Source organism: Ictalurus furcatus, chromosome 14 (assembly GCF_023375685.1).
Source record: "Ictalurus furcatus strain D&B chromosome 14, Billie_1.0, whole genome shotgun sequence".
In the NCBI taxonomy this organism is placed as follows: Eukaryota; Metazoa; Chordata; class Actinopteri; order Siluriformes; family Ictaluridae; genus Ictalurus; species Ictalurus furcatus.
Window position 1 is genome coordinate 17,548,445 of NC_071268.1, and position 27,617 is coordinate 17,576,061.

General features: G+C 39.4%; 1 protein-coding gene and 1 long non-coding RNA gene across 4 annotated transcripts in view; one reads left to right on the plus strand and one right to left on the minus strand.

Moving 5' to 3' along the window:
- otud7a (OTU deubiquitinase 7A) overlaps positions 1 to 27,617 on the minus strand; it is an 85,050-nt gene that overhangs the window by 34,460 nt on the left and 22,973 nt on the right. Inside the window, exon 2 of one of the 2 annotated variants that reach the window (XM_053641174.1) lies at positions 2,130 to 2,448. The exons of the other annotated variant lie outside the window; for it this stretch is intronic. The gene's annotated coding sequence lies outside the window, so the exon portion shown is untranslated. The remainder of the gene's footprint in view (positions 1 to 2,129; positions 2,449 to 27,617) is intronic. 2 annotated transcript variants of the gene reach the window in all.
- Positions 9,352 to 10,740, plus strand: LOC128617935 (uncharacterized). 2 transcript variants are annotated; one of them, XR_008387643.1, is made up of 4 exons: positions 9,352 to 10,251; positions 10,337 to 10,411; positions 10,497 to 10,544; positions 10,641 to 10,740. It is a non-coding gene; the product is annotated as an uncharacterized LOC128617935 (long non-coding RNA). The 2 variants fall into 2 exon arrangements; XR_008387642.1 differs by having other exon boundaries at positions 9,352 to 10,411.

The window sequence follows — 27,617 nt, forward strand, 5'->3', positions numbered from 1 at the left end:
CTTTAGCAGAAATAACTGCAAACAAACGCTTCTGATAACTGGAGATCAGTCTTTCACTTACTTCTAGGACTAGGATTTACTCCTATGCTTTGGACCATTGTCTTGCTGCATAATCCTTGAGTTTCAACTTACAGACTGAAGACCGGACATTCTCCTTTAGGATTTTCTGATACAGAGCAGAATTCATGTTCTCCTCAATTATTGCAAGTTGCCCAGGCCCTGAAGCAGCAAAGCATCCCCACACCATCACACTTCCACCACCATGCTTGATGTTCCTCTTTTGTGGAATTCTCTGCTTAGTTTACGCCAAATGTAACAGGACCCCTGTCTCCCAAACAGTTTCACTTTTGAGTCAGTCCACAGAACATTCTCCCAAAAGTTCTGAATATCATCAAGGTGTGTTTTGGCAAAATTCAGATGAGTCTTAATGTTCTTCTGAGTTAGCAGTGGTTTTCACCTCACCACTATTCCATGGATGCGATTTCATGAACAGTGACCTTTATTGATGCAAGAGAGGCCTATAGGTCCTTTGATGTTGTCCTTGGCTCTTTTGTGACTTGCTGGATGAGTAGTTGCTGTGCTCTTGGAGGTATTTTGGAAGGTCAGCCATTTCTGGGAAGGTTCACTACTGTGCTGAGAGTTTCCATTTGGAGATAATGTCTCTCACTGTGGTCCTTTGGAATCTCAGAGCCTTTGAAATAACTTTTTTTAACCCTTCCCAGACTGATGTATTTCAATCACCTTTTTCCTAATCATTTCTGGAATTTCTTTCAACTTTGGCATAGTGTATAACTGGATAAGACCTTTTAACCATGCTGTTGAAAAAGTTCTATTTAAGTGTTGATTTGATTGAACAGGGTTTGCAGTAATCAGGCTGGTTGTGTCTAGTCCAGCTGAACCCCATTATGAATTCAGTTTCATAGATTTGGGGAATTAGTAACTAAGGGGGCAAATACATTTTCACACAGGCTCAGTTGTTATTGGAGAACCTTTTTGCTTCAATAAATAACATTATCATTTAAAAACTGCATTTTGTGTTTATTCAGGTTGCCTTTGTTTTATCTTAGATTTTCTTTTAATTTCTTAAACAATTTAGTATGAGATATAAACAAAAACAGAAGAAATCAGGATGGGGCAAATACTTTTTTACAGCATTGTACACAGTTTAATTTGAGAGCAAATAAAGTTTGTGTCCGTTTCTAACAAGTTAACACCATAAGCATTGTTTTCTTACAAATTACATTTGTCTTCTTCATTTTGTCCTAAAGGCACAGTGAATTACAACCCCAATTCCAAAAAAGTTGGGACGCTGTGTAAAATGTAAATAAAAACAGCAAGTTTGAATTTGATGGCCGCAACACGTCCCAAAAAAGTTGGGACGGGGGCAACAAAAGGCTGGAAAAGTAAGTGTTACTAAAAAGAAACAGATGGAGGTTAATTGGCAACAGGTCAGTAACATGATTGGGTATAAAAAGAGTATCTTAGAGAGCCAGAGTCTCTCAGAAGTAAAGATGGGATGGAATCTGGATTGGAAGTATATGTTGCTCTAAAACCTGTATATACCTTTCAGCATTGATGGTGCCTTTCCAGATGTGCTAAACATGAGTAAATACTTACGTGAGCAACAAATATCTGCTTTTTTGTTTCATTAACCTTTAGGTCACAGTAATAATATTTTGCACCTTCATCTGTTATCATTTGTACATGGTAAAAATCCCAGTTAAGTCCAGTTCAGCTCCAGGATGTAAAACTACAAAAATGTAGAAAAGGTCAAGGGGGTGGATACTTGTGCAAGGCACCGTATGTAAACATTTACATTCAACTGCATATGTACATGTATATAGTATTCACACACTCTACATGTCGTAACTCTATTTACACTATACCAGGGGTGACTAATCTTATCTGCAAAGGACTGGTGTGGGTAGAGGTTTTCATTCCAAACAGGCAGGAGCCACACCTGATTCCACCTGTTGATTTTGGCTTTCAATATACTTAGGTGTGGTTTCTGCTTGGTTGGAATGAAAACCTGCACCCTTACTGGCCCTTTCCAGATAAGAGTGGCCACCCCTGCGCTATACCATGATTCAAACTATTATGTGTCTGGTGATAATGGTTTGCAGTCTTACTTTCTGCTTGTTGTTTTTTTTTAGTGGGACGTCAGCAGCCACCTCACCACCATGGTTATATCCAGAGGCTGTCCTTACACACACACACACACACACACACACACACACACACACACTCACTCACTCACTCACTCACACGCATGCTCACACACATACACACACTCACACACACTTACTCACACACACAGACACACACAGACACACACACACACACACACACACACACACACCACACACCACACACACACTCAGGCACGCACACTATTCTTCTTTAGTCCATGTCTTCTACAAGAGGGTAGCCTATAGGTCACAGCAAGACCTACACAGAGGGACAACAACAGTGAAAGTGTAAGTGAATTTCAAGGGAAAAATTCAAAGGCAAATCATATGTAATATTAAAGCAGTTCATAATTCCAGAATGTCTATGTCCATTATGCAAGCGTGACCTAATATCCCACTGACCTGCTACAAACAGAATGAGGGCGCCGAGCTGAAATGTACCCATATAAAGACAGTATCTACATAAACCCCAGACCAGCTGCAGCCAGATTCCTCTTCCAGTAAGCCTTATGCTGGGCGCAAAAAAAAGAAAGGAAAAAAGAGGGCTCTTGCGATATTGTTTACTGTAGAATTAACGCTAAAGCTAAATATTACCTCTTCAGGGTCACTAATATCTCTAAACAGAGTGAGTGTTTTTGATACTGCACACTGATGTATGCCTGCATTTAGCTGGGAGATGGCAGACATGAGCATGTAGGTAGAGTGATGAAATGGGGTCAAGCCAATGGCTAATATTGATATTATTGTTTTATATGTTAACTTTAAGCTTATATCTCATTCAAAGCTCCCTGATACATAGAATAGTCAGTGCTGGACTTTATGTCTCATATAATAGAAGCCTTGGCTTTTCTTAGTAAACAAATATTCTTGTCAGAAAGAGAAATAGGAACAATGATTTTAAATTTACACAAATGTACAAACAGTTTAATATGCGAATGGAAAAGCGACAGATTGTTGCTTTTTTGGCTCAGTACAAGGCCATTGCATTTAAAATGAAACAGAAGTTTAGACTGATTTACGATCTCCTTAGTTTTTGCCAACTAAGTGCTGCTGCATCATTGTTCATACATAAGATTGCTAGAAATCAGTCTCCAGTTAATTCCATAATATTATAAGCCATTTCCCTCTGGTGTCTTTTAACCCCTTCAAATCCAAGGACGCATAATTATATACCTTTTCTACCTTTACGATTAGGCAATACCATTTCACTGCAGTGACTGAAAAAACAGTAATTACGGAATAATAGGCTTCATGAGGAATTAGTATGGAATTTTAAGAACTTCAAGACCAATATCAGAAAAGCAGACCATCATGAATTGATCAAAACAGAGGGAAAAACAGGCACATCCCAAATATTAGCAGTGTCTATGGCCATGTTGTGGTAGGCAGTTCTAATCTGACATTTCCGATACAGCCGATGTACTATATAAAAAATTAGATAATAGACATAATAGAAGCAATTGCAACTGAGCTTAGCAATAACAAATAACAGATACATCATGAGAGACAACAATAAAGCATGAATAGGTTCACTCATGAAGAAAAACTGACAAGAGGAAGAAGAGAAGGTTTAAAAATGGAAGGACAGGTGTGCTTACAGCTCAACTACTGATACACAAACACTTGATGGAAATGAGCAACAAAATTCCACAATTCAGACTACAACCCAACACGCAAAGATACAGTAATATTTTCTATTTGCCTCAGAGTCAGTGTCATAACCATGCAAAATGATGACCAAAATATCCCTTCAGGGAATATATAATACACAGCTAAATAGCAAGAGAGTCCCCACACATGCCATGTGCTACAGTTCTGTTGTAGGCCCCATAACCCTGACAAGTTGTTTAAGGAAAGCTCTAGCTACTTCAGGCAGCCCTGTTCAGGATGGCTGAGCACAGCTGGTGCTCAGATCCAAGTGTTTAATCACAAGACAAACCATCTTGCATCTACTCTAACATTTTACAACCAGGTATCTCTTTAGCTGAAAAAAAAATTGCACAAACCCATTGAAAAAAAAACAAAACAAAAAAAAAACATACACACAAAACCTTAGGGATGAATTACAAATGGTGCAAATGACTTAGCTACAAAGTTTACAGCTATGCAATTCCAAACTTAGAAAAAGAATGCAGATGTTGGAAGCTGCACATCAGCGCAGGTTTTAAATGTCTAAAAAATTTTTACCATACTTGTAAAATTGTAACTATATGCACATTTTATGGCTTAAAGTTCTGTCATGTTTTAGCTTGCTCTCTCGTGTAAGCTACCATTAAACTTTTCAGTCAAGTGACCAAAAGTGTCCTAAGACACTATCACAGTCTGATGGTCTCCAATTTCAGTATGTGCAATCAAGAGAAAAGAAACTGTTTGTCATATTGTGCAATTCAGAGCTAATTACGCATAACCCATTGGTATAAGTTGCCCTTTTATTTTTTTTTAATTTTCTTAAATAAACTTTCTCCCAATTTGGTAATTGCTAATTCCTTGCTCTGCCCTATTGCACAACTGCCCTATTGCACAATTCTACCAACTGTTTAGGGCTGTGCTTCCTCATGCTTCCTCTGAGACATACAGCAGGGGAGCTCAGCATGCTTGGAAGAGAGCACTAATGATAATGAGTCTTTATTGGTCACATATACATTACAGAACAGTGAAATTCTTTTTTCTTATATCCCACCATGCTAGGAGGTTGGGGTCAGAGTACAGGGTCAGCCATGATATGGCGCCCCTGGAGCAGAGAGGGTTAAGGGCCTTGCTCAAGGGCCCAACAGTGGCAGTTTGGCAGTGCTGGGGCTTGAACCCTCGACCTTCCGATCAGTAAGCCCTCTTCTGCATACATGAGCTCACAGACGCCAACGGATGGTGTCACTCTAACTGACAGGAAGATAGTAATGCCAGCCTTTTCATTAGAAAACTGAGCTGTTGTATTATCTGGATTCAAACTTGCAATCTCTCAGCATTAGGGTGGACCCCTTTTTTTTGTAGTCTTCCATACCAACTATGAAGACCATGAAGACCATGTCTATGAAGACCATGTCTTCATAGAGCTCACTTTGTGAACAAGAGCACTGCTGTGCTGAAACAAGTTTGGGCCTTTTAGATCCAGTGAAGGAAATTTGTAATTCTACAGCATATAAAGTCATCCTATATAAAGTGTGTGCTTCCAGCTTTGTAGTAACAGTTTGGGGAAGAACCACATATGGGTGTGATAGTAACATGTCCACAAAATTTTGGCCATATAGTGTAGCTCATTATGGATTTAAGAACTAAGGCAAAGTCAAACCAGAAGGGTAATGTGGCAGTTCTGAATGAGAGAGTATGTGCCACTATTAGATAAAAATGTTATAATAAACTGCTTTTAATAGTCTTAATGTAAGCACCGATAGTGAGTGTTGCTATCCTCACAGGAACTAAACTTTGGACAAAGAGGGAAGGAAAGACAGGCTTTGATTTTCCTTTTTCTCTGTGCATTCAATGCAGTTTCCTCAGTACCTACACAAAACATTCTCTAATGATACTGTCTTTGCTAGCAGTATTAAATTAATGGATGATTCATCAAGGATGTTAGCAAAAGAAACCATACCACAATAATACTGAACTGACATAAATGGTAAAGAAAACTCTCTAAGCTCTAACAGAAACTGATATTACCTAAGATGCTTGTAATGCATTACCTTATGGAATAATGTGCTTTAAGATACTGTCTTGTGACAGAAAACAGTTCAGAGAGGCTCTTTTACAACAGGGCAAAAAGTGAGTACATAAATACAGTTCTATGCTATTGACTCATTGCTCAGTGTAATTCGATTGAAGAACAGTTGATTCTGCAGCATTTGCACTCGTGCAACCAGTGCATAACACAAATGTCCTTATACATGTACCTGAAATGTGGCCAGTCTATATAAGAAAAGGGGAGAAACAACATCGGCCTAAGCTGAGAGTTCATTTTAAAATGTCCCAAATATCCATTGCGGTGAGAAGGAAAAAATTTGTCCAAATGTTTAATATTATGTACTGAATATTACATTTCCAATTACTAAACAAACATGGCTATCTATCTATCTATCTATCTATCTGTCTGTCTATCTCTCTCTCTCTCTCTCTCTCTCTCTCTATATATATATATATATATATATATATATATACACACACACACACACACATACACACACACACACACACACACACATATATATATATATATATATATATATATATATATATACACACACACACACACACACACACGTATATGAAATGAACGCAAGGGGAGAGTGAGTCATGGCTACATGAGCTGTCTTATTCAAAACTTGCCAGTGATGAATTAGGCATAGAGCACATTTATCAAGACCCGTTTTTGCCAACAAGTGGGTTGTTATGAGTTGTATGAGTTGTTAATTCATCAATTGTTAATGCTAATATGATATGTTTTATAGTAAATTGCAGTTATTTTTACTCAGGATTTAGCCCATTGTAGTGAAAACATGCCAGTAAATCAGTAAATGAAAATACAGACAACCTGTCATTCACAAACATCCACTAGGAAACTATAGCTACAACAGTCTGCTATAATGCTGTCAGAAATAAACGAGTATACGTATTGTTCTGCACAAAATTCTTCAAAGAATTATGAGTGAGAATCATGATCCCGATTCTAAGCCAAGAAAATTGTGATTCCTATTTCATCAAGAATTGTGCAGTCCTAGTATAGACCAGTGGCATAGTGCAATTGCATGATAATGATGTTATGAAATTATCAAATGATAACAACGTTCATTAAATGTGTGTATAATCAGTTGCTCTGTATCCATCCACGAGTAGGCATGTGGAAGTGAAAAATATTTCAAACCTGGGTTCAAATCCATTAGTCAAACTCAGAATGTCTTTTGCAATCAAAATATTCAAGAAAATGAGGAAAGCTGAAGCAGAACTTTAAGGACATGAAGGACATAAACACACTTACAAAATTACACACACACACACACACGTTTATATAGCTACATACAGAACACAAAAAGATTAGGCTTTTGGTTATTTCCCATGTTACAGATACCTGAATGACTTGGATAGCAGTTCTCCAGAGTTTTTACAAGTCCTCATTCACAGAGAAAGAGGACTATGAGCAATTTCAGCCAACATTACATCGTACAAACAGTGACAGAGATAAAGATACAAACATCTCCAGCACCTCACTGTGATTGAACTCGCTGCCCACTGTTATTTTCCACAGGATATGAAACAGCTTCACCAACACACAAAAGTAAAATAATTTAACAGCATTGTCAGCAGCATTGTCTCAGGCAGTGATTCACCATATTTACATATTTTCTCACTGATGACCAACATTTCCACAGCTAAAATTAAATCCACGGTGTCCATTATTCCGTTCGGAAGTGTAAAGGCTTATTTTGAGAAAGTCAGACATCTGGCAGTGGTGGAAAAAATGCGATCACACCTAAGCAAAACTGAAAACATGAGCGCTCTAATAAGCAATTTGCTTGCGATAAACGATCAGAATCAGAATATATTTGCAACATGCAGACCCAGGCCATAAATTCTTATTAAAAAAAAGGGGGGAAAAAAAGCAAAACCTAGAATTCAAAGTCTGATATGTAACAGCAAGTTGTCATTAGCTGTTTACTGTAGATTTAACACTTTGGGCTAAAACAAATACACACACACACACACACACACACACACACACACACACACACACACAAATAAGTACAATTCAGACTCTTAATCAGCAACCTGTTTAAAGAGACTATTATAAGCACAGGTCTGCTGACACTACTGAAGGTGGCATACATACCTGTACTGGGAAATTGTGTGTGTGTGTGCATGGTTGTGTGTGTGTGTGTTGTCTTGTTAGGAGCCTGAAATCATAACAAAAAAGCCCTCAGAACTGTAGGATGCCAGACCAAAGTGGTAAAAGTGCGGTACGTTGAGAATCACGCAGTGTTCAGTCGGTGGTTAGCCGAACACAGTCATTTTAAATATAAAGTGGCATGTTTAAAAGTAAATAAGTGTTCTTTGTTAGTTCATGTAGTTTGAAAGTTCTCATCCATCTTTATATTCAGTCTTTATGTTTTGCTTGAGCTCGAGCTGAGACATGTTAAAGGAATATTCCAATGTTTTCCACCCTGGTTCCTGTCCGGTGTATCTGTACTGTATATGTGATTTATATGTGAGTGCTAGTTACTAGGAGTATAACAGAGAGAGATAGTTTGTATATATTGTAACCGTAGTTTTGACAGGTATAGGTCAAAGGTCAAAAAGATACACATTCTAACTCTCTATATCTAGATCAAAGGTCATGATCATAAAAATATGAATAGTTATGTTAAATCTGGATCACCTCCATTCGTGACCATATATGGTGCTGCCATGTGTGTTTTTCCGCCCCACACGTTGCGCACACCTGGTACATCTTTTCACATAGAATATGAAACTCTCTGTGGTAGGACATAAAAATATATATAGTTTTGTTAAATCTGGTTCACATCCAAATCGTGACCATACCTGGTACGACCATTTGTTCCCCCCACCCCACCCCACCCCACCCCACACAGACACAAGTTGCATACTCATGTTTTTCCTCTTCACATAGAATATGAAGCTCTCCGTGGTAGGTCATAAGAATATATATAGTTTTGTTAAATCTGGTTCACATCCAAATCGTGACCATACCTGGTACGACCATTTGTTCCCCCCACCCCACCCACCCCACCCCACACAGACACAAGTTGCATACTCATGTTTTTCCTCTTCACATAGAATATGAAGCTCTCTGTGGTAGGTCATCGACCATGTGTCCCCCCCCCCCCCCCCCCCCACCCCCAACCCCCCCACACCCCCCCACCCCACTGCACCCCACCCCACACAGACACAAATTGCATACTCATGTTTTTCCTCTTCACATAGAATATGAAGCTCTCTGTGGTAGGTCATAAGAATATATATAGTTTTGTTAAATCTGGTTCACATCCAAATCGTGACCATACCTGGTACGACCATTTGTTCCCCCACCCCACCCCACCCCACCCCACACAGACACAAGTTGCATACACCTGGTACATCTTTTCACATAGAATATGAAACTCTCTGTGGTAGGACATAAAAATATATATAGTTTTGTTAAATCTGGTTCACATCCAAATCGTGACCATACCTGGTACGGCCATGTGTATCCCACATCCAAACAAAAATATCACACACCCACACACACACACACACACACAAACACACACGTGCATGTACAGACAAACGCATGCATACAAACCTGCTTATAAAAGTCGAGCATCCCTCTAGGCTTTATAATACTCTGTACTTAGAACAACGTGTGCGATCTTACAACATGGCTGATGTTTGTCCTAACGCGCCGAAAAAAGCTCACCCTTTTTTGGGAAGAATAGAAAAAATGTTAGAACATGAAAAGATTCAATATTGGGTAATGTCAAACGGATGTACAGCCGGGTTTTTTTTCGATGCAGAAAAAGGAACCGTTTTGCTTTTCAAGTTCTCGGTCCCGGGACACACGATCTTTTCCTTTCACGTAGAATATGAAGCACTCCGAGTCAGGCCTAGGTCAAAAGGTCAACAACGTAAAAACCCCGTTCTGATGCATTCCCGAGCACAAACACACCCCACACACACACTCGAATGCATACGAACCTGTTTATAAAGTCGAGCACTTCGAAAGTTTTAACATCGGAAAAGGTTCGACCGAATTTCCAGAGTCAGTTCTTCACTACTTCGAAAGTTTGAACATCGGCAAAGTTCAACAGAATTTCCAGACCCCATGGATTTCTCGGCAGGTAAAAATTTGTATTTTAATCAATTAATAGTTAAATATAAATTGAAATACAATGTTTATGTAATTATCCAGTAGGCAATGATATTGATATAAACTTAGAACTAATCATTCTGAGTACAAAAATCATCATACTTATCTGGTCATTATGTAATCTGGTACGATACTTTATCTAAATTGTAAATATTCATTACATTTATATTACAGTGCAAGACCGAGTTAAGCTCATCTGTTTCTAGTGTATAGGTAATTAAAATTTGTCTCTTAGATCTATGTAGTGATCTAAAATGAGAATGTTAAGTTATTAAAAGTATGTTTTACTGTTTTATAGACAGCTTGGTGATTATTTCTGATGATGAGATTCCCGAAACAACCACTCAGGACCTTTTGAATCTGAGTTCCACACGTAAGTCACAACATAAAATTGTGAATGTTTCATGCTGTAAAAAGTCTTTCATACGTGAATATAACATTGTTTGTATCATATTCAGAATTTGAGGGACACGTGTCTAACAGTGATTACGACGGAGATATTTCAGGTGAGTTGTAGTATATTTACCTTCTATTTACACAACAAAAAATAAATAAATAAATAAAATAAATAAAAGCTCTTTCACATGTTCTGTGACTTATAGATACGAGTGCTGCAATAGAAGACCCAGAGGAAATCATCTCGGAAACCGACATTCAACAAGACATCGAACTACAACAGATCTGCGCAGTGTGGCGTGAATTCTTCGAAGCAAAGACTGATTTATTGGAAAACTTTGGACAGATTGATTATACACTTGAATCTGGTCGAGGTACAGATTTTATCCCTTTACTGTACAGCACGCTTGAAAATGTGAATAGATGTCTCTCAGTGAGCATAAAGTTGATTAGAAAATTGTATGATAGATATGGCGCAGAAACGACTGAAATGCAGTTCGGATATGGAGATTAAAAAAAAGAGAACCGAAAATTCTCCATTATCGCATGATTTCTTTTATGACGGAAACCAGAGTTTTTCAAATGATTCGCACACACCCCTGAAACCATATTTAACTGAAGCGATCAACAGGCTGAACGAAAGTTTAATACCGTCACACCAAGTCGTTAGTGAGAGACCTAATCAGAGTCCAAATCACGTCGTATCAAACACAACGGTAACGCCGAATGATATATTTTCTGAATTAAATCAATGTCTGTTAGAGTTACATAATAACCTAAATGAACACGGTCATTCAGTACAAATAAACCCTGATCTAATCGATGCAGTCAATCAGTTGAATGAAAATTTAAGATCGTCAGAACAGAACAATACTCAAAATGAAAACCCCAGACGAATTTCCAGTCAAAATGTATCAAGTACGCCGGTCACGTCGCACGACATATTTTTCGAATTAAATCAATGTCTGTTAGAGTTACAAAATAACCTAATCGAACAAAGAGAATCTTTGCAGATAAATCCATGTTTAATAGACGTGGTGAATCAAATCAATGAAAATATGTCATTACCTCCCGTTCAGAATATCGTCTCGACTCCAGAAAATGCTCAGGAACCTAGACCGTTATCTTCTCATGATATGATACACGAACTTAATCAAAGTCTTATGAGGATAAATGACAGTCTTGTTAACTTAATCGAAAACCCTGACAATATTGTACAAAATTCGGAAAACGATAATGAACACAACCGTCCGATGGAAAACATACACTCGCCTAATACCCAAGATTCCCAAATGGAAAACATACACTCGCCTAATACCCAAGATTCCCAAATGGAAAACATACATTCGCCCGATACCCAAGATTCTCAAATGGAAAACTCGCCCGATATCCAAGTAGAGCAAGAGGGTGATGGATTAGATCCTAATATTAGAATAATTAATCGGGAAAGATTCAACAACACTGAGATTAGGAGAAGAGTGAATTTTTCTTCTATCGCGAACGTTGACAGCTTTGCAGATTTTTATAATTATGTTTTAGAGATTTTAAACAGCGCGATTGAAATCGCTAACAATTTAATTTCTGCCAAGGATGTAGTCACCGTTGAAATTAGAGGTGATACGATCAATGTTTCATCACGCGTTCAATTAGACAATGGTGTCATCGATTTAGGTTCTTTTCTGACCATGCTCGAAAATGCAATTCAGAGTAAACGTGAAATTTTTACCGATAATACCCTCGAAATAGTCGTCCAAATCGTTCGACCACCTCGGGGTGGTGGAATTAGAAGGAAAATAGGCCATATATTCAAAACAGAAACCCTGCAGAAGAAAATGCAGCATCTATACATTTTTCACAACAGAGACAACATGTGCTTTGCCTTGTGTGTTAGCCAACTTTTGAATCGTGAAAAAAATGATTTTGAAACCGAACAAATCGCTAGAAAATTACAACACGATGTGGGATTATCCGTAAACACCGCTGTCAGCTTCGCTGACGTACCGAGATTTGAGAGACATTTGAATTGCAAAATCGTAATCGTACACTGTTCTGCTAGCAAAGCCGGATACTCTTTCTTTCAAACTAGCAAGAACCCCCACGAAAAAACCATTTACTTGTTTTTACATGACAACCACTATTACGGGGTTAAAAGTATCAACGGACTTTTAGGAACGAGTCATGTTTGTCATTTCTGCCATTCGGGGTTCGACGTTTTATGGAAGCATAAATGCGCTTATAGCTGCAACGTTTGTCACGACCCCGATTGTTACAAACACCCTAAGAATGTTACTAAATGTCCAGAGTGTCAGAGACTGTGTAGCTCCCAATACTGTTTCGAGAGGCATAAAGCAAAGATTCAATCGCACAAAGGCGAATATTCTATGTGTGAAACGGGATTCTACTGCGGTAAATGTAAACGTGTGATAAGGGATAATCCTTCTAATCGTGAGAATCACGTATGTGCCCATTCGAAATGCATACTCTGTGGCCAAAAACTCGATGAGGATATCGAGCATAGATGTTTTATACAGAGGGCCAGGAAAGAAAGCGAAAATACGGATTATGTGTTTTACGATTTCGAAACTAGGCAGGAAACAGGAACACATGTAGCTAATTTCATATGCTGTATTGATTTTAAGGGAGAGGAGTGGGTGGCTGAAGGGGATGATTGCGTCAGTGCCTTCTTTAAAAAGTTTCGGTGTAATGCATACCGCGGATACAAGTTTATAGCCCATAACGCTAGAGGGTTCGATTCATACCTTTTGTTAAACCATTTAGTGAAAGAAGGAATCACACCCGAAATCATAGCACAAGGCGGTAAAATTTTGTGTTTCATCGATACCGCGTTTCGTCAGTCCTACATTGATAGTCTATCGTTCTTACCCATGAAATTGAGTAGCATCCCAAAAGCCATGGGTTTTTCGGAAAGCAAGAAAGGCTATTTTCCCCATTTCTGGAACACCGTAGAACATCAGGATTACGTAGGGCCGTATCCTGACCCTAAGTTTTACGGTGTAGATGGCATGATGCCTAAGGATAGAGAAGAATTCTTTAAGTGGTACAGAACGGTTTCTGACAAAGTGTTTGATTTCAAGAAAGAGATGGCGGAATACTGTGTGAACGATGTAGAAATTTTGAGAAAGGGTTGTATAGCTTTCAGACAAGAAATTCTGGATAGTACAAAGGTCGATCCTTTTAAATGCATAACGATCGCGTCTGTGTGCATGAAAATCTTTAGAACCAACTTCCTGCGTAAAGACACTTTAGCTATTCCGCCTCTTGATAATTACATCACCACTCAGAAATCTTTCTCAACACCATCCATACAATGGCTCGAATATGTTTCAAAAACGCAAAACCTACCCATTCGCCACGCGTTGAACGAAGGTGAAGTCAGGTTCGGTACTTATTACGTAGATGGTTACTGTGAGGAAGGGGAAAACCGTAAGGTTTTTGAGTTTCTTGGGTGTTTTTATCACGGCTGTGAAAAGTGTTTTCCCTCAATGACCCCGCATCCTCTTACCAAATCAAATGCAACCTTCGGAGATATCCGTCAAAAATCGATGGAGAGAATTAAGAATTTGCAAGACACTCTCAATTTGCAAGTCACTCTGATGTGGGAACACGAGTGGAATGAAATGAAGAAAAACGACAATCTCGTGCAAAATTTTCTAAAAGACTTTGACTTTCCTGAGCGTTTAAACCCTCGAGATTCTCTTTACGGCGGTCGAACAAACGCGTTAAACTTGCATTATGTAGCTCAAACCGGTGAGAGAATCGATTATTTCGACTTTACCTCGCTTTACCCATTCGTAAATAAGACAAAGACATACCCGATCGATCACCCTATCATCATTTATCGTGACTTTCAACCTCTGAAAAATTACTTCGGTATCATTAGAGCAAAGGTATTACCACCTAGGGGTCTGTGGGCACCTGTTCTACCATTTCGTGTAAAAAGCAAACTCCTCTTTCCTCTATGTAGAACGTGTGCCGAACATCAGTTAAAACATTGCGATCATACGGCTCAGGAGAGAGCTCTTATCGGAACATGGGCATCTATCGAAATTGAGAAAGCCGTCGAAAAAGGTTACAAAATTCTAAAAGTGTTTGAAGTGTGGCACTTTCCTAAAAGGTCTGATAAGCTTTTTACGAGATATATTAAAATGTTCCTCAAGACCAAACAGGAAAGTTCAGGTTATCCGTCCTGGGTCGATGATGAATCATCTAAACGTGAGTACATTCGCAAATATGAGGAGAACGAAGGGATTACGTTGGATCCGAAATTTATCACTGTTAATCCTGCCAAAAGATCCGTGGCTAAACTCGCACTAAACTCGTTGTGGGGTAAGATGTGTCAAAGACCAGACAGATCGAACACGACCTTAATTCGAGATCCTGCCGAGTTTTTACAGTTCATGTTCTCCGATATTTATAATGTGAGTCAGTTCTCTTTTTTGAATGAGGAGGTGGCGATGGTACAGCGGCGTTACGCAGACGAGAGATTGATTAAACCGCTAAACGCTAATGTATTCATCGGCATTTTCACTACAGCGTACGCTAGGCTTGAGCTGTACAATTTGATGGATCGATTGGGTCAGCGTTGTTTGTACACAGACACAGATAGCGTCATTTTTAAAAGTAAGGAAGGTGACTGGATGCCACCCTTAAGCGATTACTTGGGTGGTCTTACCAGCGAACTAGATGATGGCGATCAAATCGTGGAATTTGTAAGCGCAGGTCCTAAAACCTACGGTTACAAAACCATGAAAGGAAAAACAACAATGAAAGCTAAAGGCATTACTTTAAATTATATCAATTCTGAAATTGTCAATTTGAAATCACTAACAGAACTGGTGGACGAGCGAGTGAAAAATCCGGATCATACAGGTCATCTCGTAACCACGCATAACCAAATCGTGAGAGATAAAAAGGGGTTTCATTTGAGAAACAAAACACAGTTGAAAAGGTTCAGGGTTGTGTACGATAAGCGTGTTTTATTATCTGATTTTACAACTCTCCCTTACGGATATTAAGACTATTCTTGTATATATGTGTATATAGTTTCTGTTGATGTGTTTTGTAAAGGAAAATATGAACGTGACTGCTTTTGACGCTAGGATGCAACTTCCCTTTTCATGTATCGTATGTGGACCGAGTAATAGTGGAAAATCTTTTTTTATCAAAATGCTGTTGGAAAACTGTAAAGAGGCAATGTCGGTTGTTCCGGAAAACATTGTCTGGTGTTATACGTGTTGGCAGCCTCTGTACGATGAATTATTGACCAGAATAAAAATAATTTTTCTTCAAGGAATCCCTGATTCTTTGTGTGATGACGAACTATTTCCTCCAAATAAAAAAAACTTGTTGGTAATCGATGACTTGATGGAATCCGCCAGTAAAAATGACGAAGTAGAAAAGGCTTTTACAAAATACACACACCACAGAAATCTGAGCGTCATCTACCTCGTTCAAAACTTGTTTTTTCAAGGAAAGACCAGTAGAACAATCAACCTGAACACCAACTACATGGTTCTTTTTAAAAACCCTAGAGATAAATTACAGATCAGCATACTGGCTCGTCAAATGTATCCGGGTAACAGCAAGTATTTTTTAGAATGCTTTCTCGATGCCGTCTCTAGACCTTACGGGTATTTATTTGTTGACCTGAAAGCACAAACGCCAGAAGAACTTCGTCTCCGTTCAGGGTTGTTTCCGAGGGAGAAACCGGTTGTGTATGTTCCGAAGAAGAAGAAAAAACTTTAAAGTATCGACAACAAATGTCTGAGCGATTGAAAAAAACCCTCCCGTTGCTGAATTCATTACACAGGTCTCCATCCCGAAGGAGAAAGGATATATTACGCGATGCGCCCACAGATCTCATCCTGAGCATATGTGAACTAGCTTTAAACGTGCTCAGGGGAAACATACCACTGACGACAAAACAGTATCGGGTTTTAAAAAAACAAAAAAAATGGATCAAACTATTTGCTGATAAAAGAGCATCCGTTGAAAGAAAAAGGAAAGTTATTAATCAATCCGGAGGATTTCTTCTGCCTTTGCTCAGTGTAGCCATTCCTTTTATAAGCAGCTTAATCGCGTCCCGCAACAATTAACATGGAGACTGCTGAGAAAATGTATTTAGTCCCTCAACATCAGATCGATAAACTTAGAAACATCACCGCGGAGAAGGAAACCATAAGAAAGACTGTTGAAAACAACTTGGACGATGCAATACGTGGTATTTTATCAAGGACTGATCTGAACGATTACGATAAGGCGAAACTCTACGCGTCTGTGCTGCAAAATTTTTTAAACTTGGTTAAAGTAGGAGAGCAGGAAACCGCCCAATTGACCCTGTCTCTACCTAAAATATCGGAAAGCAAAACGGAAGCAGCTGTGACCGAACACCCCAAAGACGAGATCGTGCAAGAGGTCCTCGCTAACATTTCTGCTAGAAACAAAAGAAACGCTTCGTACGTTATGGAAAAACTTTTAAAAGCCGGGGCTGCGTGGAACGATAGCGGTGAATTCATTTTTAAAGGAAACACTATCAAAGGATCTCACATGGTGGATTTGCTAAAAAATCTCACGGCCCCTCATCGAGTATCCGACGAACGGAGGCCTTTAGGTTGGAAAGAGTTCTTACAGACAGTAGCCAACCTAAATATACCCTTTTCAGCAATACCTAATGGCGGTGTTCGACGCAAAATATCTGACATAAAAAGATCTAAAGATATCTCTCATCTTGTTTCCCCACCTAAAAGCAAAGACCACGATTCTGAGCCAGTTTTCAAATCCCCCGTTTTTAACCGTACTGACTGGTTTGATTTTTGAAAAGGACGAGGGACAAAGCATGTTATGTTATGTTATGTTACCCTTTATTTCAATAAAATAACTATTGTTTAACATTTTTCTTGTGAAGCATCGTCATTTAACATTCCACTACATATGCAAATGAAACATATCTAGAGAGTTAACACATTGTACACATGTAATTGAATGCTTTTTATTTACTCTAGGGTACATTTTTTTAACGAATGACACAACAGTGTTATCATTTCTAATTAAATCTTTGCTATACATAGACATAATACGGTTAAATGAATAACCTTTAGCTTTGTGACACAGAAAAAACACACAGTGTTGCCCGCAGCAAACCGACGTAAAGTTTTGAACTTGTACAGGGTTATATTTTATTTTGCAACAGTTCTTTGTCAAAAAATAATGAATCGATCGAGGAAAGAGTTCGTAGTCTGGAGGGTTTCCGTACGAGTCAAAAAATTCTCCTGTGTTTTCGTCATTAAGGCATAACGCTAGCCAGTGCTCACCCGGCATGTGTCTCGGATGTGTGTTTACGATGAATAAAGCTGGAAACTTTCTCAGAGTACTTGTAGGTAGCTCGTCACAGGCCATCACGCCATGAAATATTTTATCTATTTCAGGACAACTTCTCATAACCTCCGTTAGTTCTCTGGTATCCATGAGTTACTGGTAATCGATGAGCACGTTTCTTCGATTGTTTATTTCTAGAATGCTGTCAAAACTGGCATACACTATTAGATTCACCGTGATCGGAAGTGGTTGACGAAATCTGAGTTCCAATCGCATATTGCCCGATTTTATTAATGACAAATGTTGCCCACAATCGTCATCGGGATTCATGTTGAAAGCGAATAAAGTATATCCGTTAAGGTACTCTTCTCTGTTTATCGACAGTGCCTGATCTTTCAGCTGCTTTCCTGATGCTAAAATTAGAGAATGGAATTCACGGACCACGTTACCGGACTGAAAAACAGGCTGAAACGGTTTTGCGGGATATTGCGTACCATCTACGTACAGCGCGATAAACTCTGCATCGTAATGTTTAAAATTAAAAGGGTTTTTATTGTACGACCCGCTGAAGGCGTCGTTGTCAACCATCCCAAAGATAATGGTTTTAGGTAAGGGACCGAGGAAGAGGTTCTCTTGTGAACAAATGCGGCTCCCTGCAGCTAGACTGAAGGTCTTCAAACAGACTCTTTCGATCGGATACTTGGCTGTGGCGGTGAGAAGTGCTTGTCCGTGACCGATTTTTACAGACGGTGAGACGGTTACTTTCTTCACAAAAAGAGAAGCGTTGAGTATTTTCAGATTGAAATTTGCATTTCCTTCCTTCATCAAACAGAATTCAGCTTTGCTGCGAACCATTTTAATCCTCAAATCGATCCCGTTCAGTAAAAGTTTATCCTGAAAAAATATATCCGAGTGAATGTGTCCAATCAGGTCGAAGGTGTTGCTTTCAGCACTGAAACTGGCCCTTTTTTTGAGGCCTTCGTTTCGTCCGTCCGGGTCTGTGGCGTCCATATGCCCCGCTGTGTCTTTGTAGAATAGCCCGGTGCAAAATTGTGTTTCCAGTGTATCTTTTCCATAGTTGATAAGACTTTCAAAGGTGGCACGGTATGGGTATGTACTGCTAGATTGAGAAATAAGACGATCCCCGAGCATGACATCCACTTGTGAAAAAAGTGAGGCTACGGGGTAGTTAACGACCCCAACCTTTGCATCGTTAGCTATATTGGAACCGTCGGGGTTCACGATTTTACAGGTCAGATGTAAAAAAGTGTTGTTCAAGTCGAGGTAATCCTCCCCGTTTCCAGCCACATAGAACTCCAGGGGCCCGTTGTCCGTAAGAGCGGAAAGTGGTGGTATTTCGACATAAGTGTACTTTTCGATACTCGTTTGGGTAAAAGGTAATGTGAAAATATCCAATTCTGTCTTGGTACACTCTGAGGATAGACTGTGTAAGAACGCCATGATGTTAGAAAATGTTCAGCCGATTTCTCTTGTGAGAGATGTAAGGGTGCCTGTTGCCTCTCTGCTCGGTCTTTTTCACACTGTTCTTGATTTTAGTAACCTTACGTCTTTTATTAGGAACCACATGTCGACGCCCTGGGAGCCTTTTAGATTTTTTACGCGCAGTCAACGCAAGCCCCGATCCGTCTTGATTCTGAGCTTGTGTCTTGCTCATAATGTTGTTGAATACGTCACTTACGAACCCTTTAGCAGCTGTTTTTAAATGAGGCTTTGCAATAGCAAAACCCCTTTTGAGGAACGGAACCGCCATTCTAAAAAGACCCTTGAACAGTCCTCCTAGCCCCGACCCATACATGGTGGGGGCGCCTTGAAACCCAGGAAGACCATTTCCAGCCTGGTGGACATAATAATCCACGTAGGTCTGCGGATGAACGTAGCCCCTATCCATCATTTTACATACGGAACGAATGTTTAGCGGGTCTAAAGTGTAGTTTAGCAATAAATTTCCCGTAACTAAAAGGTATAGGCTTGTTCTGATCCGTTTTGACTTCGATTACTATATCGGTAATGTGGTTCTTGGTGAGAGGTACGTAATGCAACTTATCATAAGTAATTGTGACGACTTTGTTGTTTTCACCCGTTATATGTACGCATCTCAGTAACGGAGCAAAACTGTCACCAACTCGTTGATACTCGATAACGTCTGTATATACATACATCGTATAAAAGCCTGCGTGAATATCAGAGGGGTTAGGCGCTTCTGGTTCTCGGGCCGTTATCGGAACACCGGGGTTCATACCGAGCATATATGCTAATTTTCCATTAGCTTTGAACGCAAAATGTTTTTGGGATACGATGCGTATTTTATTTTTCATAGGGTTATAGAATAGCTCTATTCCGAGCTCCATTTTCTTTAAGTTGTTGTTGATTTCACTAACCACTTCATCGATATTTTTATAATATCCTGGAGTGATATTAAAGTTACTGTTTAGTGTTCTCTTTCCATCCCTCTGAATAATATGACACATACTGTCTTCCTCCGTTAACGAGTACCAACTCTGGATATATTGAACCTCTGCGAGCGATACTTCCCATATTCCGTTCAAATCGATTGGTTTGGCGAATTTAGTAGTGTAATGCGAGATCTTATTATTAGGGTAAATATCCAAAGACGCGTTGCTTGGAAGGGTCACAAAGAAACCACACTCTTCCATGGTTTAATGAGTATAGTTTTCAGTTTTGTTCACGGTGATCCTTTTGTTATGTTAACTACGTCTTCGACCGGAACCCACGAATTAAATTTATCGGGCCAACCCACCCATTTCACCAGGCAGATTTTTTTCTGGTTTCGGGTCTTTTCAGACAAGATTTTCTCAATTTTAAACGTCTTGTCCTTACCGATAATGATCTTTTGTAGCTCGGGTTCATAAAATGTTCCGTCAATTTTTTCACCATCATAGTCTCGTAATTTATACACTGGGGGATCTCTCGGTATCCGTTCGGAGATTGTAAAATATTCATCCGTAAAGTTTTGCTCGTATCCTTTCTCAAACTGTCTTTTTAAACGAGAAATTCTAACGATATCACCAACTTTAAACTTGAAATTTAGTTTCTTTAATTTAGGTGTGAACAATCCGTAGAGGGTTTTAAATACTCTGAAGGAATTGGATTCGTTGACCTCGGCAGGTTTCATTTTGATGCTGGAATGGTAATTGTGATTGTACGCTTGAATCAAATCCTGAACTATGTCGATGTATTTTCTCGTGTTAAAAGCGGTAAAATATCTCCACATCCTGGTCTTTAGCGTTCTGTTGAACCTTTCACACACCGATGCTTTTTGCCCCGTACCCGTAGCAAAGTGAATAATGTCATGTTTTTTCATTAATGTTTGAAAATTTTTGTTAAAAAACTCCTTCCCTTGATCAGTTTGTAGTTTTCTGGGGACCCTACCTTCATTTAGAATGGAATCAAAAGCTTTAGTTACTTCGATTCCGGTCTTGTTTCGTAACACACGTACCCAGGCATATTTGGATAAAATATCTATACACGTGATCATAAATTTCGCATTGTCGTTACTCTCTGACAAGTTGCTCATATCGACTAAATCAGCTTGCCATTGTTCATCGATGTTCTTCACAAAAACCTTGTTTCTTTTAAACTTTGTAGATACTGGTTTATGTAGACTGTATGCATCCTGCTCTGCTAACCAGTTTTTTATTTCAGTATCATTAGCTCTTTTACCTATTTTCTCAACAATAGCTCTTTGCAAACTCTCAACACCACCGTACGAACCAGGTTCTGACGGTGTATAATATATATTCTTCATCAATCGTTCAGTCATTTCGAGTGTCAAGGCAAGAATGATCAAATACCAGTGTAGAATAAGCATTTATCTCAGAACACGTGAGTAAGGTATTACATATTCAATCAAAGTAACATTTTCCATTCTAAACACACGCAGGTTTAGATACATGTTTAGTTTACATTCAATTGATTCAGCAATACATATAAAAAAAATTTAAAAAAAAAACTTGTTACACACCTATGTGTTAAGGACACACGCTATTTACGAATGTCTTCAGCATTTTTGTTTTAATCGGCTTCAGCCTTTTCTCGCAGTTAGAATAGACGTGGCTTGTTTTGAGGTTTCCCATGTATGCGATGGTTCAGCAGGTTCCAGAGATGAGTGAAAGTTCCAGTAATCTACGACGTCTTCGCACACTTGCTCGTTGAAAACGTCTTTGGTTTTCTCCTTGACCTCGTTCAGCACGGTTTTGATGTGAGGCTCGTCTCGCCATTCACACACGGTGGCTTCAGCGATGCCTTGAATTTTTTCCAGGGAAGGAGTGTGTTTGATTCCACACAGTTTCAGACCTCTTGCCAATGTGTATTTGAACCATGGTTTAAACAGTTTTTTCAGCAATCGGTAGGTGTTTAGGTGTAGATAGTACTCTTCAGGATCGAACAAACACGCGTGTTGGAGTTGACTCGGGTGATCGATCGCGCAGCCGTGACAGTTGTCCTTCAGATCTTGTTGGATAACTCTGTCCAGCAGTTCCCCCGTAACAGCACGTATGATGGTTAGAACAGTGTTGGTTATACACCCGTCGGCTTCATCGTTCGTTGTCAGATAGGTCAGATTTCTTTTTCCTAGGCTTTCACCGTCTTCAAAACCCGAACTGGTCACATCATCATCATCATCATCATCATCAGCAGCAGCATACAGGGTTGCATCAGAGGTGTAGAAAACGGGGTTGATTTCACAAGACATATTGCTGGTTGACGTTCAGAATACTTTGGCTCGATATGTAATCAGACTCATTTATATAGCGTGTGGGAGGAGTCTTGGGGAGGTGGAGTTTCTGATCAAGAATAGTATATTGACGATCTCAGAATAAGACTTCTTCTAGCCTTTTTTTTATTTGCATCATTTCTTTGTCTCTTCCAGTTTTTTGGAATAATTCATCGATTTGCCGGAAGTAGCGTTGCAGATCGTGCCAGCTGGTTCGGTCATACCTCACTTCACAATTCTCTTTGTTATCAGGGGCGTTGTCACCGGTTAATACAGCAGCACAGTGCAGTGAAACTTGGTTCTTGGAGAAATTTGTTGCTCTGATACGGTATTTGCATTGAAGAGACGTACTGTTCCATTTACGTCTGTACGCATCCGGGGAAAAGAAATCCATTCTAACAATGTAGTCAAAATCCTTGCACCATTTTCTGAACTTTTTCCAGTCACCTTTGTTAAAAGTTACGTTCTCTGTAGCACGGCTCCAGTGGATGTGTCCCGGGACCGAGAACTTGAAAAGCAAAACGGTTCCTTTTTCTGCATCGAAAAAAAACCCGGCTGTACATCCGTTTGACATTACCCAATATTGAATCTTTTCATGTTCTAACATTTTTTCTATTCTTCCCAAAAAAGGGTGAGCTTTTTTCGGCGCGTTAGGACAAACATCAGCCATGTTGTAAGATCGCACACGTTGTTCTAAGTACAGAGTATTATAAAGCCTAGAGGGATGCTCGACTTTTATAAGCAGGTTTGTATGCATGCGTTTGTCTGTACATGCACGTGTGTGTTTGTGTGTGTGTGTGTGTGTGTGGGTGTGTGATATTTTTGTTTGGATGTGGGATACACATGGCCGTACCAGGTATGGTCACGATTTGGATGTGAACCAGATTTAACAAAACTATATATATTTTTATGTCCTACCACAGAGAGTTTCATATTCTATGTGAAAAGATGTACCAGGTGTATGCAACTTGTGTCTGTGTGGGGTGGGGTGGGGTGGGGTGGGGGAACAAATGGTCGTACCAGGTATGGTCACGATTTGGATGTGAACCAGATTTAACAAAACTATATATATTCTTATGACCTACCACAGAGAGCTTCATATTCTATGTGAAGAGGAAAAACATGAGTATGCAATTTGTGTCTGTGTGGGGTGGGGTGCAGTGGGGTGGGGGGGTGTGGGGGGGTTGGGGGTGGGGGGGGGGGGGGGGGGACACATGGTCGATGACCTACCACAGAGAGCTTCATATTCTATGTGAAGAGGAAAAACATGAGTATGCAACTTGTGTCTGTGTGGGGTGGGGTGGGTGGGGTGGGGGGAACAAATGGTCGTACCAGGTATGGTCACGATTTGGATGTGAACCAGATTTAACAAAACTATATATATTCTTATGACCTACCACGGAGAGCTTCATATTCTATGTGAAGAGGAAAAACATGAGTATGCAACTTGTGTCTGTGTGGGGTGGGGTGGGGTGGGGTGGGGGGAACAAATGGTCGTACCAGGTATGGTCACGATTTGGATGTGAACCAGATTTAACAAAACTATATATATTTTTATGTCCTACCACAGAGAGTTTCATATTCTATGTGAAAAGATGTACCAGGTGTGCGCAACGTGTGGGGCGGAAAAACACACATGGCAGCACCATATATGGTCACGAATGGAGGTGATCCAGATTTAACATAACTATTCATATTTTTATGATCATGACCTTTGATCTAGATATAGAGAGTTAGAATGTGTATCTTTTTGACCTTTGACCTATACCTGTCAAAACTACGGTTACAATATATACAAACTATCTCTCTCTTATAACAATACACTCTGGTCACGATTTGATTGGCTTCACGATACTGGTTTCACGATTCGATTCAATTCAATTCTTAGAATATTTTGAACAAAATCTGAATGAAAAAAAATGATGACTGAAAAGACTTCCTTTCTATTTCTGAATCATAAACAATGTGTCACGGATAGCACGCGCTTCCGGGTTGTCATTGACTCTGTTGTTATTGGTTATTTCCTAATGTCTCAGCTGTTTTGTGTTATCCCTCTTTGATTATGTTTAGTATTTAAGCCCCTCGTGTGTCTTTGATCAGTGCGAAGTATTGCGTGTTTCTGTGTGTTTATCGCCAGACCTGTACCGAGACTTTTATCCTTGTTCCTCATTCCATGGTTTTGATCCTGTTTTGTCCTCATGTTTCTCGATTCTTGTCTAAGCCCTGTTTATGCCCGTTTGCCAATCGCCTGACTCCTCGCTTGTTATTTTGACTACGTTTTTGCCTTTCGATTTGGAATGAATTAATGTAATATAATCTTAAACTGGACTTGCATCCGTCTCCAACTCCATTACATGACACACTGCAACATGATGTGCATTTTTCTGCGTCTGTAGAAAACTAAATAAAACAAAAATTGCTAAGCTTTTATATTGTTAACAAAATGTACTACAGGTTCACCATATCTTAAAAATAAAGACATAAATGTATAAATTCTTCCCAAAATTTGATTGAATAAATAAAGACTCTAACATGGTGAAACAATCGATTGAAATATAATGAGCTCCGCAGCAGCTCCTCTGGCATCATTTTTAACCGAAAATAGAGCTCCAAAGTCGGCTAAAGTGCCCACGTTCCATGGCCTCTTTCTTGGGCGTCATAGATCGCAGCTGTGCGGGGCTGATATCATCTGAAAGCTACTTTTTAATTGTTCTAATGTGGTTGTGTAACCATATAAAGTATAATGCTAGTGATCCTATTGGACCCATTGTGCTCTCTACGTATTTTAACTCTACAGGTTGCACAGACTGGGACTTCAGGTGTTCAAACAGTGCAACTGCATTAGATAGTAATTAATAATTATTAGTAATTATTAATTTACTATTAATAACTAATTAATTAATATAAGAATTAATAGAATGCTGATGTCCTTAATTAATATAATTAATAGATTAATAGAATGCTGATGTCCTTTATGTGAATCACACATTTCAATGATGCACACTGTCAAATTTTTTGCATTGTTACACCCCTACTAGTCACAGTATATTCATGCCCAAATATTGACCCTGGTCACATCCCAGTACACAGGGCAGATACAGAGAAATGACCTGCAAACTTCTGACAGAGCAGATTGTGCTAAAAACATTTGATGCCGTGCATAAACCAGGTTAGCAGTGAGATGCCATATATACTGGCCTAGGTGTTCCACCACTAGTAGCAAGTTGTCCATCAGCTTTCTTACAAGTGATCAGTGTTTATAGATTGGAGTGTTCCGAAGCTGTCAGTAAAATGTATTGCAAATGTATTGCCAGTATGTACTACACGTGTTGCACCATCATAAGGTCTCCCATCTCCCATAAGATCAGGGCATCTGCATTCAGCACTTGCCAAGCATACATCTAGTAACGTAGTGCTTCGTGTAGCAACACAGTGGCAGGCATGATGCCAAGTGTGACCTGCTCATGAGCCATCGTTTTAACTAAGGCACACTGCATGGAGTTTGGGTGCAGATGAGCTGTCTGTCCAAATCCCCCAATAAAGCTATCAATAAAATACTTGCACTATGGTATAATGAATTCTGCTGCAAACAGCATAGTGCAAAAGAGCACAATTGGTGTAGTGCCTAGCAACAGTCACTCCTACTTGGCATGCCACCATTTAAGGAATGGCTACCATAGCTAGAGCCTGTAAGCTAGTAGCGACTGACTTAGACCTATTTTGCTGGATGATGCTGGATTTGTACTTGGTGGTCCAACTGCTAGGTCACTGTCAGTTTGGAAAAATTTCCCGGATGCGACTGTAGACACAGCATCCTCGCGTTCTTCTGAAGAGGAGCGGGAATGATGACCTGTCATTGGGCTCTGTTGAAGGACATGAAATTTATTAATATCATAATAAATTATGATATTTATTAGTGAACAATTGGGTGTTTGGACTATAGTCTTTTGGGCAGTGGGGCTTGAGTCAGATTCAACTCCAAATCTCTCTAAATCTGCCAGGCAAGTTTGCCATATCAGCACCATGTAGCCAACATTGCATGGTATGGCAAAGGAAAAACCACTGAACCATACTTAGCCACAGGCCTGCTAATTGGCTATATGGTGGGAATGTTTTCTAGCCAGTTTGCTTCTTTCCAAGAATACATTTGCATTCTTGGATAAACCAGTAGTATATTCAATAAATTTAGCTGGAAATATTTACAATTTTTCCTTTCAGAGAAAAAATTCTGTTTTATAAAAAATTATTATTATAAATGTTATTTATATACCAACTAGAGCTGCAACAACTAATCGATAAAATCGATAATAATCGATTATGAAAATCGTTGTCAACGAATCTCATTATCGATTAGTTGGTCTGCGCGCAGCACGGGGCATGTTTACTCATTACGTTACTTCTGTTCCAAAAACACGCTTCGGAGAGTAAATACTAAAGTTGTGTCCCAAATGATGTACTACACACTTACACTATGCATGGAGTACTCTACCATCTAGTATGTGGATTTTACAAAGGTAACATCGTCTCAAATGGAACACCAGCGGGTTTTTACTAACCAGAAGTATAATCTACATCCTAGTCAACGGTACATGACGTCACACGCATGTAATGCAACACCGCTAGCTTTAGCCTCAGAGTCACCATCAATGACTTTCTTCAGTTTACTGTTTCTGTCAGCATTACCTTTTATTCCCAACATGACCTCAGTCCTAATCAGACGGAGGTGAAATCGTCACGTGAAGACAGTGTGCGACCTCTAAGTCCTCTAAGGCAGTGGAGCATTTTATATTAAACATCACGGAGAAGATTTCTAAACTTTATAAAGCAGAGTTTCTATAGCACGGAAGCATGACAGTGATGCGGTCGCAAGTTGCTTAAAAGGTTTAATTTAATTCCAGTTTATTGTCATTATATGCTGTATTTGCGCACTTGCGCAACAGTGTAGTACATTCTGTTGTTTATTATAACGGAAGTGATGTGTTAGTAACGAGACCACGTTGCTCCTCACACACAATGCAGATGCAGTGAAACAGAGTGTAGCACGAGTAAGATCTGTAATGTCTATTTAGAACACTATGATCAAAAGTAAAATAAT